Raw genomic sequence first — 14912 nt, 5'->3', positions numbered from 1 at the left:
CTGAAACAGCACATCATGTACTGTACGAGTGTGAGGCTTTGGATCACAAAAGGCAGGCTATTTATGGACAACCAAAATTAAGTCCAGCAGAATATGCCACCCAACCCATGCTAGGGATGTACAATTTGGTACGTGGAACCAAGCTTGTGGATTGGGTGACATAAAAGGTAGGATGGTTGGCACAATAAGCCCATGAGGCTGCAGTGCCATCGGAGACATATGTCAGACGACCTCCAAAAAAAAAAAAAAAAAAAAAAAAAAAAAAAAAATATAAATGGAGATCTTGGTCGAGAAATGGTCGAATCCATTCAAGAATCTGCCTCACTATAAAGATTTGGTCTGTGTTGTCGCATAGCAATATACAGTAAAGTGCTTATATACAGAGGGGATCTAAATTATGGAATAAATTAATTTTCTTTAAAATGGACGACTTAGGAGAGAAATCTCGAAATAGGCCGATTTTTATTTTTAAATTAAAATTTTTTGGCATATATTTCATAGTAGTGACGTCATCCATCCGAGCGTGATGACGTAGTCTATGATTTTTTTTAAATAAGAATAGGGGTCGTGTGGCACCTCATTTGAAAAGGTGTTCAATTCTCTATTAAGTAATAAAAATATTAATATCAATATTTATACAGGGTGGCCTAAACAATAATTTTTGAATTAAATTAATTGACTCAAAAAGAAGAATGTATGTAACTTATTTAACTCAAAATAGATTGTACTGCTGTCAGTAAATAGAAAAAAAATATTTATTTCACAAATAAACATTTCTTTTCGCTTAAATTAAATCACAAACAGCCTCCAACCTACCTTCTGCCAGTTTGAACATTTAATTTAAGCGAAAATCAATGTTTATTTGCCAAATAAACATTTTTTTATATTCTCTGACAGCGATAGAAAGTATTTTGAGTTAAATAAATTGCAATGTACATTCTTCTTTTTTCGTCAATTAATTTAATTCATAAATTATTTTTTTGGCCACCATGTATAAATAATGAAATTAATGTTTATATTACTGCATAGAGAATTGAACATCCTTTCAAATGAGGTGCCACACGACCCCTATTCCCATTTAAAAAAATCATCGATTACGTCATCAAGCTCAGATGGATGACGTCACTATTATGAACATATGTCAAAAAATTGTAATTTAAAAATAAAAATCGACCTATTTTGGGGATTTTTCTCCAAAGTCGTCCATTTTACAGAAAATGAATTTATTCCATAATTTAGCCCCTCTCTGAATAATTGTTTTATAACTATCACGATGACTAATAAATGTTTTGAATATCTTATCGTGAAATTGTACTATAACGATATAATATATAATTATCATTTTAAAAAAATCCTTGAAGATATTCGAATACAATAGACTAAAAAACATTATGGTAACGTGTACAATTTATACATAAACAGATTTAGGTAGACTACGTTCACCGGAATTAAAAATGATGAGTTTTTAATTTTTGAACCGGAATATAACTAATTTTTAATATGAAATAAAATTACATCATATTATTTCATCATATCTCAAATAATATTTCTTCAAATTCTTCCAAGGAAGAATACAGGGTAGAAGGAGTTGTAGAAGAAAACACATCTTCTGGTTAAACGATTTGAGAGCTTTGTTTAACCCTCGTAAGGCGGTGCTTCGATTCGGGGTGCTAACCGTGCGGGGTGTATTTGCACCCCATCCTTATATCCATTTTTTTTATATGTGAACGTTGAGGAAATTGATTTGAAAGATAATTAGGACTTGTTTTTCATATTATGAAACATAATTTTACAAAGTACTCATTTCTTCTTAAAAACAATAGGTATTATCGCTGCAAGACAAACACATGAAATTTTTCACAGTGTGGGCAACACAAAGTTTTTACACACAATACAGTTGTGCCGGGACTTTCGGTCTTTTTTCTGACATAAATAACACCGACATTGTCCCATAGCTCTGTTAGTTCCAGGTGGAACAGCAGAAACGTCTAACTCAGGATGAAATTTTCATCATTTCGTTGCGTCAGAATAACAAGGTTCTATCTGCAATTTTTGTCTAAACTGAGATTTTTATGTAACTTGGTTCTATTTTATGTTCTTCACCTTAATATGATACTAGCACCGACATCTATTATAGTCGAGGAAATGAAGCTGGAAAAATGGCAAAACCTCGCAATTTTTTCGTCCAGCATCGACTTGTACAAAAATTTGGGATTAGGCTCACTTCACCCTCTAGTTCATTTTCTATATTGAGCTGTTGTACGCTTTTGGTTTTTTAATCAAGTATATTCAAATGGGAAATAAGCCACAATTTTACCTAAAAATGATTTTATTAACGTTTGGACGCCCAAGTCGGGTGTCGTTGTCAAAATACAAAATAAAACCATCATTAGAGTATTATTTTGTATTTTGACAACGACAGCCGACTTGGGCGTCGAAACGTTAATAAAATCATTTTTAGGTAAAATTGTGGCTTATTTCCCATTTGAATATACTTGATTATAAAAATGCCACAAAAAAATAGCTTCAGAACAACATTTGGTTTTTTAAGAGTGAAAACCACCCCTAATTGTAAAAAATTATAAAATAACATTTTAAACTTTAATATTGTCAACATTTGCTTCTTATTAGTTACATAATGATTGTTTTGTGCTTTAAGATATGATATCAAAATATTTCAACCCTTAAAACCACCCTTGTTGGAGCTATATATGAAAAGTTTACTTATTCTAAAAGAATAATTTCGGCTTGCATCAATTTACATAAAAATTTGGGGTTAGGATCATCTTAACCTGTACTTCATATTCTATATCATGCTCAAGGGCGTTGATTATTTTTAAGGGTGTAAACTACCCTTATTGCCAAAAATTATATAAAAACATTGTAAACTTTAATATAGGTAAAATTTGATTTTGACTGGTTAAATAATGATTGTTTTATGCTTTAGGATATAATATCATAATATTTCAACCCTTAAAAACCACCCTTAATAACATTGCAATTTTTATAAGTAGACAATTTAATAGATCTATACAGAAAAAAAAGTAGAATTAAAGAATTACAAAAACAATAAAAATAATAACTGGCAACTTGTGTGCAACCCTCTGAATCGAAAACAAGCAAAACCATCATTTATTATTTTTATTTCCTTTACTCGGATTTGAGTACTGAAAGTTCCTCTGCTGTCCGTTTTTGCTAGACGAATGAAAGCGAAATGTGATCGTTTCCCTTTCGTTTTCTATATTCGTCGTCTGCTGTCTTATTAATTGAAAAAGTCGCAGATTAAGGATGTACCAGTAAGAACTTTCAACACGAAAAATCTCAGTTTTAAAATACTATTTACCATTTTTAATTCTTATTAAATTGGTGGATTCTGCATCTGAGATTCTTCAATTTGTTAGTAGATGTCGCTGTATCGCGTCTGATGAAAATTTGAATTATTTTTCAGATTCCCTTTAAAATGATGGTAAAGCTGTTTTTCGGTCCAGAGGTAGGCACACTAACGAAAGCTACTGAGGACGCCTGAAATGGTAGAAACAGCCTGTCTAGCTGGTGTGCAACCCTCTGAATCGAAAACAAGCAAAACCATCATTTATTATTTTAATTTCCTTTACTCGGATTTGAGTACTGAAAGTTCCTCTGCTGTCCGTTTTTCCTAGACGAATGAAAGCGAAATGTGATCGTTTCCCTTTTGTTTTCTATATTCGTAGTCTGCTGTCTTATTAATTGAAAAAGTCGCAGATTAAGGATGTACCAGTAAGAACTTTCAACACGAAAAATCTCAGTTTTAAAATACTATTTACCATTTTTAATTCTTATTAAATTGGTGGATTCTGCATCTGAGATTCTTCAATTTGTTAGTAGATGTCGCTGTATCGCGTCTGATGGGAAATTTGAATTATTTTTCAGATTCCCTTTAAAATGATGGTAGAGCTGTTTTTCGGTCCAGAGGTAGGCACACTAACGAAAGCTACTGAGGAAGCCTGAAATGGTAGAAACAGCCTGTCTAGCTGGTGTGCAACCCTCTGAATCGAAAACAAGCAAAACCATAATTTATTATTTTTATTTCCTTTACTGATTATCATTCTAGCGTTCAAGCAGTGAACATCTATTTCGAGTTTATTATCAGCGAGTAATTATTCTGGCGATACAAAAACCAAACTCATTAACAGTTGAAGTGTAAATATTATAATTTTAATATTTTTAAATGTGAATGTGTGTGAATTTCAAAAAATGGATGATTAAGATTACATCCAAGGAGTAGCAAAAACATCTTCGCAGTATGTATAGTCATCCCAATAATATACAGGGTCATCAGAACGTACCTACATCTGGTAATGTACAATTTTATCCTAATACACAATGCAATACAAATATACAGGGTCAACCAAGCATGTTTATAACTAATACTATGCCTAATTATAATATGATACCAAACTTTAACACACATGGTCAGCAAATTTTTTATACTCCTCAAAACCAATCATTGCAACCTAACACTAACATGCCGAATCCGATAGCACCTGACGTTCCACCAGGACCTTCAGCGTCAACACAGCACATGGATGATTTGGATTGCAGTCATTACTCTGATTATTCAATGAGTAGCAGCGATGATGAAACACAAAATCCAAACCCAGAAACAGACAAACATCCCTGGCAAGATGTTATTAAACAAAAACGAAAAAGGTATAAAAAAGCTAGCACAAATACTGATAAACAAAACACACTTACTTCAAACAAATTTGATGCTTTACATAGCCTTGATGACACAAATGAGGATACAAGCAAAAGTACATCTGAAAATAATAATACAGCAATACAATCCAGACCTCCTCCTATATACATCTACGGTGTTACTGATTATGCTGCTATGTTAACCAATTTGTCAAACGTTTTAGCGGAAGAAGAATTCCACACTCGAACATTATCCGAAAACACTGTCAAAATATATCCCAAAACAGTAGATATCTACAGAAAACTAGTAAAATATTTGCGAGAAGAAGGAATAGTTCACCACACGTATCAACTAAAAGAGGAACGTGCCTACCGAGTAGTTATTAGAGGACTCCATCATTCTGTAAAAGTTAATGATATAAAACACGAGTTACAATCCAAGGGACATAAAGTTAGAAATATAGTCAACGTCACACACAGAGTAAGTAAAGCACCTCTACCCTTATTCTTTGTAGACTTGGAGCCTCAAACTAATAATAAGGAAATATTTGATATACAATATTTACACCACACAAGAATAACGGTTGAGCCTCCTAGACCTAAGAATGGAATAGTTCAGTGTATGAGATGCCAGAGGTACGGACATTCAAAAACATACTGCACAAAACCATTCAACTGTGTAATATGTGGGCGTGGACATGACTCAAAAACCTGCCAGAAGCCACGTAACACTCCCGCCACATGTGCTTTATGTAACGGAGGCCATCCAGCCAATTTTAAGGGCTGTTCTGTATACCGAGATTTAATTAACAAGAAAACCAACAATAGGGGTCCACCTCAAATCCACCAACAAAACCAAGAAACAGTACATCAAACGCCAACCATTAATACTACATTCCAAAATCATCATCCGAACATAAAGCCGACTTATTCTGCTATATTACAAAATAATCCCAACAGGCAGTCAACACACAATGAGAACGAAAATTTAACAGACGTCTTGAGCAGCTTCCTTAACCAATTCAGAGACATGTTCAACCAGCTACTTAATCAGAACAGCATGATATTAACAATGCTCACAACTGTTATTAACAAGATTGCACACTAATGGCTCATACACTTATCATAGCAGCTTGGAACTCAAACGGACTTGCAAATCATATACAGGAGATTATTGTTTTTCTGAAAATGCACAAGATTGATATACTTTTGATTTCTGAAAGTCACAGCACTGACAGAACTGTAGTCAAAATACCCAATTATGTAATATATTATGCCAATCATCCCGATGGTGGAGCTCATGCAGGATCTGCTGTAATTATTAAAAACTCTATTAAACATTATGAACTGCAGCCATATATTACAAACAAAATACAAAGTGCAAGGGTAAAGATACAAAGCACAACATGGCATATTACCATAGCTTCACTATACAGTCCCCCTCGACATATGATCTCAACTGAAGAATATAATGAACTTTTTGATTCTCTAGGCTCCCATTACATAATTGCTGGAGATTGGAATGCAAAACACACTACCTGGGGTTCAAGACTTATTACAACCAAAGGAAAACATCTCCTGGAAACAGTTCAACAAAAAAATCTTAACTATTTATCAACTGGCGAACCAACTTATTGGCCCACTGATAGAAATAAAATTCCAGACCTATTAGATTTTGCTATAATCAAAAGTATACCAATCGATCGATGTGATATTAAATCAAACTTTGACCTTAGCTCCGATCATAGTCCTATCATCATCAATGTGAATAGCGAAATTCTGCAAAAAGTTTTCCCTCCTAGACTGTGTTCTAAACGAACTGACTGGCTAGAATTTCAAGAAATCGTAAACACCAACCTAAGTCTCAACGTAAGGCTAAAAACAGAAGAAGAAATTGAGACAGCAGTTCACGATTTCACAAATCTGATGCAAAACGCGGCCTGGAAAGCAACACCTGTACATTATAAGAGAAAGACAGATGATGTTCCCAGATATATTAAGGAGTTGGTAACCGAGAAGCGTAGGGCACGCAGAATCTGGCAGCACACAAGAAACCCAGCGGACAAAACCAATCTCAATAGACTGACTCACAGACTACATTCAGCACTTCAAGAATCCAGAAATACATCTTTTGAATATTTCATCAAAAACCTGACTCCCAGTGATCACTCATTGTGGAGAGCGACCCAAAAAATAAAAAGACCTGTCGTAACAGCTTCTCCATTAAGACAGAACGATAATGCATGGGCTAGATCAAATGAGGAAAAAGCAAGAGTTTTTGTAGAACACCTTGAAAAAGTGTTTGCACCAGTAGATTTATTCGAAGATGAAGAAATAAATAGCTATTTAGATGCTCCCTGTCAACTATCACCACCTGCCAGATCAATTACTCCATCAGAAATTATGGAAGAGATAAAGAAAATCAACTCCCATAAAGCTCCAGGTTATGATCTAATAGTGGGAGAAATTCTCAAACATTTACCAAGAAGAGCTATCGTGTTTCTCACTACTTTATACAACCGAATTCTTCATCTTTCCTACTATCCAACGCAATGGAAATTTGCTGAAATTATCATGATCGCCAAACCTGGAAAGCCACCAACAGAAGCTGCCTCTTACAGACCTATAAGCCTGCTGCCTATACTCTCTAAAATATTTGAGCGACTACTGCAAAGTAGAATAAATAGTATAACTTCCATAAATAATTTAATACCAAATCATCAATTTGGCTTTAGGGAAAAACACACCACAACTCAGCAATGCCATAGGATAGTAAATTTAATCAGAGACGGTTTAGAGAACAAGAACATTTGCACTGCAGCATTTCTAGATATTCAGCAAGCCTTTGATAAGGTTTGGCACCAAGGGCTGTTATACAAATTAAAAACAAACATGCCGAGTCAGATTTACTTACTTCTAAAATCATACCTTTCCGACAGACATTTCGATGTCAAAATGGAAAAAGATAACAGAAGCTACCAACTCATAAGGGCAGGAGTACCCCAAGGCAGTGTTTTGGGGCCATTTTTGTACTTATTATACACCGCTGATATACCAACGAAACAACTATCGCCACGTTTGCCGATGATACAGCAATAATTGCGCTTGACCATGATCCAGTAGTGGCCTCTAACAAGCTACAAACACATTTAGATCGATTACAAAACTGGCTCCAAAAATGGAAAATCAAAGTCAACCACGAAAAATCGGCTCACATAACATTTACGAACAGACATGTAAATTGTCCACATGTTACAATAAACCACCAAGTTATCCCAATGAAGGCTGAAGTCAAATATTTAGGTATTCACCTTGATCAGAAACTAACATGGAAAGCGCACATTAAAGCTAAAAAACAACAACTCCAAATAAAAACCAGACAAATGAATTGGCTTCTTGGTAGAAGATCACAATTATCAATAGAAAACAAACTGGCAATATACAAAATAATACTAAAACCTATATGGACCTACGGGATTGAACTATGGGGATGTACGAAACCATCAAACACCAAAATTCTGCAGACATACCAATCAAAAACTTTAAGAATCATTGCAAATGCACCCTGGTATATTTCAAACCAAACATTACATGAGGACTTAAAAATACCATTCATAAAGGATGTAATAGGACTGCATGCGACCAAACATAGAAAAAGAAGTATCAATCACAACAACGAGTTGATTTCCACGCTTTCCAATCGTCCATTACCAGTTAGGAGACTCAAGAGACAGTGGCCAGAAGACTTGTGTGAGTGACATTTGTGTTAGTGAATACAGTGGTGAATAAGGTGAACCGGCACTGGCCGGCAACACCTACAAAACATTACATAATTATCAGTTTTACTTAATACTCTTTTGTACAGAGTAGATTGTAAATTTGCAAGTTTTCAAATAAAAAAAAAAAAAAATTTCCTTTACTCGGATTTGAGTACTGAAAGTTCCTCTGCTGTCCGTTTTTCCTAGACGAATGAAAGCGAAATGTGATCGTTTCCCTTTCGTTTTCTATATTCGTCGTCTGCTGTCTTATTAATTGAAAAAGTCGCAGATTAAGGATGTACCAGTAAGAACTTTCAACACGAAAAATCTCAGTTTTAAAATACTATTTACCATTTTTAATTCTTATTAAATTGGTGGATTCTGCATCTGAGATTCTTCAATTTGTTAATTACAAAAATATTTATTTACACAAAAATACGAATTTACAAATATATAAAAATACACATACAAATAGTTTTTTAGTCATCCAGTATACGAACGGCTCTGTGGCATTATATACTTAGGTACATTGAAAATGCTCTATAAGGGGACTATTCGAATTTAAAAAAAAATAGTTTATAAATATAGCTCCTTCATTTTTGGCGATAAAAAGTTTTTTCAATAACAGTTTTGTAGGATTTTGAAGAGTAATAAGACTGTGTAAATTAAATTCCGTAAGATCCCTTAATTTTTAATTGAGGTGGGTTTAAAGGGCTCGAATAAGGGGATGATTGCTCGTAAATAGATGTTTTAAACAGCTATATCTCGCTAACTGTTCACTGTAATGAAAATCTATGCATAAAGAAATTTTACCTATTCAAAAAGCTACAATTTAGTATTCTATCATTTTTTTCGTATCTCCAGTATGTTCCGAGATATTTTGAAGAAAATGATAAAAAATGCAAAATTGCAAAAAATTAATTTTTCTTTAAACTCCAATTTTTCTAAAATTAGGCCTTTCAAATAGGTCAAACTTCTTGGGTGTATTGATAATATAAATATAAAAGGAATTACAGAAAGGTGGAGACCAATTTTTAGTTACAAGGGTAGTTAGGGGTTGTTTTCACTGCTTTTTTCGTAGAGAAAAATAGGTACCGACTTTTTTTGATCATAAGTTGCTCAATTTTTATGCTAGAAACTTTTTATTATTTTTTTTTGAAAGATCTTATTGTATGCTTGAAAAAATATTATGTAAATTTTCGTGGAAAATGCAAAGATTTCCTGTTATTTAGCTTTGATTATTTAAAATTATGCATTTGACGAAAAAAGCTAACCTTTAACATGCCGTATCTCGGTTTGTATTGGTCGTAGAAATATTATAGAAAAACAGTTTCATTTATGTTACTAAATGATACAATTTTGATTTCTACAGTTTTTTTTTCATTAAATGCATATTTTTCGAGTTATTTTCAAAAAACCCTAGAAAAAAGTCGATTTTTCCGTCGAAAAACTGTTAATTTCAACCACGAATACCTCGAAAAATATTAGTTTTACGAAGAAAATGTAAAACACATTTTTTTCTTAAAATTACATTTTACATCGGTTTACATGGTTAAAATGTAATAAAAAATTCCCACCCCCGAGATGGGGTGGCAACTACCCCCAAGGTTTTAGCGTATAGCAGCATGATATAGAAAATGATCCTTGGACTATTCCCTACCTTCTGTGAAAATTTCAAGTAAATCCATGCTGGACGAAAAAATTGCAAGCCAAAATGCTTCATTTCCTAATAGGTGGTTGAAATACGTAAGTCACAAGGTTCTATCTCAGAGAATTTTAAATGTTGATAAGCTAACAAGGTTCTAACTGACATAAAAAACAGTCAACTAAGTACACAAGGTCCTATCTCCAAGAACTAAAAGTGTTTATAAGTTAACAATAAGACGTTATCAAATAACTTGAAGTTGTTTTATTATACAGAGTGGGCCAAATAAAAGTGTCCACCTCCATATTTGGCAGCATTTATTAGATTTTAAGAAAATGACGAAACTGGTCGATTTTTGATCTAAGGGGGACACATTTTTAAGGTATATACATCTGTCATTTGTCAATCCCCTCCCTTCCACAACCCCACCCTTTATTTTTAAATAGGGAATTGGGGTTGTGTGCTATTTGAAAGGCTATTTAATTCTCTATTCAGTAATATAAACGTTAACATAATTTTTTATACAGGGTGTCCAAGAAAAAATGTTTTAAATTAAATTAATTGACACAAAAAGAAGAAATGTAATTTATTTATTTCAAAATACATTCTACTGCTGTCACAAAACAGCATTTCAATGTTCAAGCTGCCACCCATCTGCCTCTTGGTAGCTTGAATATTGAATTTAAGCAACAAACAATATTTATTTTTTTTTCTGTTTTCTGTCAGCAGTAGAATGTATTTTGAGTTAAATAAATTACATACATTCTTCTTTTTGTGCCAATTAATTTAATTTAAAAAATTTTTACCTGGACACCCTGTAAAAATAATTATGCCAATGTTAATATTACTGAATAGAAAATTGAATAACCTTTCAAATTAGCTAGCACACGACCCATATTCCCTATTTAAAAATAAGGGGTGGGGGATGTGGAAGGGAGGGGGTTAACAAATGACAGATGTGTGTACCGTAAAAATATGTCAAAATATGCCCTTAGATCAAACATCGACCTGTTTCATAATTTTCTTAAAATCTAAGAAATACTGCCAAATATCGAGTTGGACACTTTTATTTGGCCCACTCTGTATAATAATTATTAAACAAGTGTGTATGTGGAAGATAAACCTTTATTAAATAAGTTTAAATCATTTCTCAAATCAGAACTCCTTTGTATTAACTATTGAAGTAACCTTTTACGGTTAATAAAAATATATTGTTAATTGTTACACTTCTTGTAAATAAATTTTTTCTACGAGCGTACAAAAATTTCTACTTTCGCGCACGCATTTTAGTTTAGAAAGTTTTACTTTTCCGCACGCGTGTTACTTTTCCTCACGCGTTTTACTTTTCTGCACGCGTTTTACTTTTCCGCACGCGTGTTAATTTAGATATGTTAATATGGCCTTAAAGTAATTATAATACATGCAATAAACTAATATTTAGATATTATTTACTAATTTATTTCAAATATATCTTATTGTGTTCATGTTTTAATGAAATTAACGCGATTATTTCATTCATAGGAGATTCTGACCAATAGAAAGCTACAGAAATGCAAATTAAGGTGACTATTTCACTCATCTTAAAATTTTCACATAATCTGACCAATCACAAACCAAAGACAGCTTGTGTTATCGCGAAAACACCAACTGTCTTTCAATTCTGATTGGTCTATCAGCTTCGTGTTTTCAACGACGTAACCATGGATACCGATCGCAAAGCAAAGTTTGACATTTGCCAAAAAAATTATTGTAGCTGTATAGGTCAAAATGAGTCGTTTCGGTGGTACTTCAAACGAAGTTATAAACCAAAACATAGAAGAAAATATACCGAGTAACACAAGAAAATCTAAATCTTATATATGGAGACAATTTATGATGTTCTGTGTGGATCGCAACTACAAATTAGATGCAGAAAATAATAACGAAAGACTAGCATTCATTCTAAAAGACTGGGCCTTCAACTATTTATTGTTATAGGTAAAAAATAATTATAACAAATTATTTATAGTTATAATAAATATTTCATGATTATGACTAATTGTGAATTATTCAAAAAATGGGTAGATTTGGGTTACCTAGATCAAATGTATTATTATTAAATTCCTTCCTCTCATTCTACTGAATTTTTGACCTATCACTGTGTTCGTGAAATAGTCTAATAAAATATCACTCGTGATTTAATTTATCTTATAAGTCTGTCTTTTATTTCTAAACTCAGTTTCGTTTAGAAGTAAATCGACAGACTTATCGTGAAAATTGAATCACTAGTGGTATTACTATTGATAATTTTTGATAATATCCCGTCGTCAAGTATATTACGTCAGATGCCCTTCGTTGCTACGAAAAAATACATTCAGTGACATTAATGACAATTAATGTTTTAAAAATTATAAAAGTGATTACTTTCAACCGTAAAATATTTTATATCAACTGTGTGTTTAACAGTACTAATTTGTACTTACATAAATAAATTACAAAAAAATTTTGGTTTTGAACAGTTTTATTCATGAAATAATCGCAACAAATTGCACTCGATCTCTAAAATTAATATAGAATTTTAGAGCTCTTGTGCAATTACTACTGAGAATTCGATGAAATAAAATAATTTTGACATAATATTCGAAAGTCAAATCAGTAGACAATAACAGTGGTTTTGAATCGTCGTCATGGAAACCAAGATCGTCGTCATGCTAACCAATTATGCTAAAACTTTGGTTTTGACAACCTTGTCAAAGAATTAATTTGTGTATGTATTTTCATATTAATTAAATTAATTGATTAAGATTTGGTCATTTTTTAAAGACTCGTAGAAAAAATATTGTTCCTAACGCTTGCAGGAAGTCTCTTTTCCGCACTCGACTGCTTGCCGAACTCCAGCTTCGCGTTGTTCGGCAAACTGCAGTTGCGTGCGGAAAAGTATGACTTTCTGCACTTGTTAGGAAAATAACTATATTGAACTCGAACAATATTACAATAATTATTAGACTCAATGACAACTACAATAAGTATCAACTTTAAATACTCAATTACAACTGAACTGTAAAATATCAAACACATATGTTTATATAGATTTCTGGCGTTCTGGACGTCACCAGACATTTCTGGGTTATTCCATGACATCCAGAACATTCTCGTACGTGACTACTTCTTCTTTTACGTCAAGGAACTTTTTCTATGTACGATCAATCTACGGAACTGTCATAACAATATTAATTTTTGAAGTTATACTTCTTTACCGGCGATATGAGGGTGAATTTTTATATGTTAAAACCTATGATCCCGGCGCATGCGCATTATAACTTTGTTCTGATTGGATGTTCAAATGACATGTCAAAAATTATTCAATATGGCGGCTGTGGCACAGCTGTAGTTAGATTATTTATGGTTGTTGCGTTTTAAAATTTGTATGAAAAGAAACAACAAACAAAAGTTAGTCAATAGTTATACTGCCTTTTTAAATAGTTTTCATATACCTATATTTTTGGACTTTTGGACTATTTTGGACAAGGTAAACTCATTCTAATTTGGTAAGTAGTTTTTATTATAATCATATTGTAATTATACATTTGGACAGTAGAGCGTCGATTATCCGAACTAATTGGGGGACATAGGTGTTCGGAAAACCGATTTGTTCGGATAATCGAACTACAATATATTGATACATATTTATAGTCATACATATTTATCCACAAGTGAATAAAAGCCATATTTATATACCTACATATTTATTTATATCTTGATAATGACAACTAGCAACTAAACAAAAAAGTGCAGTCTTTGCAACAACATAATTATTTTTGGATACAATAATATTGAAGAAAATTGAAGATATTTTAAGCGTCAATTACTAACGCTTGCTCGGTATTCGAGTGCGGGATGCGGGAGTCGATAGTTCGAATAAGCGGTCGTTCGGTTGATCGACGTTCGGATAATCGACGCTCTACTGTACATTTATTTTCTCAAGAATGGGGATTTTAGAGAGAAATCCCAAATTAGGTCCGATTTTTATTTTTAAATTATGATTTCTTGGCGTAGATTTATTTATCTAGTAGGTATGTAATGCTTTGATTTACATACTTAATTTGATTACCAACAAAAGTTCTACCAATCTTCATCTAATATATTGTTTTCTTACTGTTTTGTTATATTTTAATATTTTCTTCCACAAAATTTAAACTACATAATTTAATTATATTCAAAACAACTGTCAAACAGTCAAACGTTCAGTTACCCTATTTTTCCACATGACAAATAATGTGGGATTGGACGAGTGAGTCTAGGCTTCGATTACGAATCAAAGCGCCCCGAAAATCACGGGTTCGGTTCCCGATGCAAGTTTTTATTTTTTTATTTTTGTATGCATTTTATGATTGTAAGTATATTTGTTATATAATTTTTTTTTTTCAGAAAATGCGTATTTAAAATTTTTGCCAACAATTATTATCGTTCAGAAATAATTTTTTCTTTGTGGCATTTTTCAATGTGTTTGTGTGCATTCTATTGCTTTATTTTTTTAAATTTTTGGTATTGTCTTAAAAATCACATAATATGTAGTAGAAGTATAACTTCTTACGTGCGTACAAAGTACACACACACATTCTTTTTTTTTTTGAATTTACATTGTTAACACATACAGGTGGCGATAATTGTAAAATAAATACATAACATAGAAACTTTAAAAGTCATAACTAAAAATGGCACCTGAGGCAGATAGAACTTTGTTATTCCAATGCAATGATTTGCACCTTACAGTCATTTTTCCAAAAAAAAAAACACGTAAACGCAAAGAGTTTTAAACGCTGTAATGGGTGGAATGCGTTTAGAATATATTT

Source organism: Diabrotica virgifera, chromosome 6 (assembly GCF_917563875.1).
Source record: "Diabrotica virgifera virgifera chromosome 6, PGI_DIABVI_V3a".
NCBI classification, from domain to species: domain Eukaryota; kingdom Metazoa; phylum Arthropoda; class Insecta; order Coleoptera; family Chrysomelidae; genus Diabrotica; species Diabrotica virgifera.
This window is presented reverse-complemented; position numbering follows the sequence as displayed.